This window comes from Dama dama, chromosome 5, assembly GCF_033118175.1.
Source record: "Dama dama isolate Ldn47 chromosome 5, ASM3311817v1, whole genome shotgun sequence".
Lineage (NCBI taxonomy): Eukaryota > Metazoa > Chordata > Mammalia > Artiodactyla > Cervidae > Dama > Dama dama.
In genome coordinates this window covers 41,975,613-41,977,098 of record NC_083685.1, presented here as the reverse complement: position 1 = coordinate 41,977,098, position 1,486 = coordinate 41,975,613, and the positions used below count along the sequence as shown (strand labels likewise).

Sequence of the window (1,486 nt, the reverse complement as noted above, 5' to 3'; positions counted from 1 at the left end):
TATACTAAAGCTATTACATAAAACGCTACATTCAACAGAGAGTATACTTCAAAGGGACCCTGGCAATCCAGTGGTTAAGATTCTGTCCTTCCAATGCAGAGGGCACAGGTTCAATCCCTGGTCAAGCGAACTAAGGTCCCACATGCTGAGTGGTGAGGCCAACACACACACACACACACACAGAATACAAAGTGAATCTCATAGATTTGGGGCATATACATAGTGTTTCCACCACAGGGCTTACAGTCCATGGGGCTGCAAAGAGTTGGACATGACGGGCAGCATGGCGGCAGGGGCGGCTGAAGTGGTGGCAGCCGTGGCAGAGGTCGGCTCAGCCCGGCAGTGTGAGGAGCTGCTGCGCCTCAGAGCCAAGTCCCTTCTTGTGGTCCGTGTCTGGGCACCACGGGCTCCACAGTGTGCTCGGATGAACGACGTGATGGCAGAGCTCGCCAAAGCGCACCCACAAGTTTCATTCATGAAATTGGAAGCAGAAGCTGTTCCTGAAGTATCTGAAAAATATGAAATTAGTTATGTTCCCACCTCTCTGTTTTTCAAGAATTCTCAGAAAATGGACTGATTAGATGGTGCCCATCGCCCCAGAGTTGAACAAAAATGTTCAGCAACATGCATCTAGTGGCTCCTTCTTACTCAGTGGTAGTGAGCACCTGAAGGAAGACCTCAGCCTGCCCCTGAAGAAGTTATTTCTCACTTCCCGCTGCATGCTATTCATGAAAGGAACACCTCAGAAGCCATGCTGCGGTTTCAGCAAGTAGATGGTGGATATTCTTAACAAACATAATATTCAGTTTAGCAGTTTCCACATCTTCTCAGATGAAGTTCGTCAGGCCCTCAAAACCTATTCCAATTGGCCCACCTATCCCCAGCTCTATGTTTCTGGAGAGCTCGTAGGAGGCCTTGATATAATTAAGGAGCTAGAAGCATCTAAAGAACTAGATACGATTTGCCCCAAAGCCCCCAAGTTAGAGGAGAGGCTCGAAGTAATGACAAATAAAGCTTCTCTGATGCTCTTTATGACAGGAAACAAACAGGAAGCTAAGTGTGGCTTCAGCAGACAGATTCTGGAAATATTAAATAGTACTGGGGTTGAATATGAGACATTTGATATATTGGAGGATGAAGAAGTTCAGCAAGGATTAAAAGCTTACTCCAATTGGCCAACGTACCCTCAGCTGTATGTGAAGCGGGAGCTTGTTGGAGGACTGGATAGCGTTAAGGAACTGAAAGAAAATGGGGAGTTGCTGCCCATATTGAAAGGAGAAAATTAATGAACGTTAGACTTGATGCCCACCCACTGCAGGAAGGCTTCCTCCAGCGGAGCAGTTCATGATTCTGTCCTCAGAAATGGACTAGGAGGAGAAAATGCTCATGCCCAGTATCATGTGTTTTTCACAAGGCTGTGCTAAATAATGTCTGTGACCTTTTTTCCACCAAAAATAGAACCCAATAAACATCTTCAAGTTCAATT

The 1,486-nt window shown here is 46.2% G+C and overlaps 1 pseudogene; it reads left to right on the top strand.

The window, feature by feature from the left end:
- The first annotated feature begins 216 nt into the window (after positions 1–216).
- Positions 217–1,286, top strand: LOC133055780 (glutaredoxin-3-like; annotated as a pseudogene).
- The last annotated feature ends 200 nt before the right edge of the window (positions 1,287–1,486 follow it).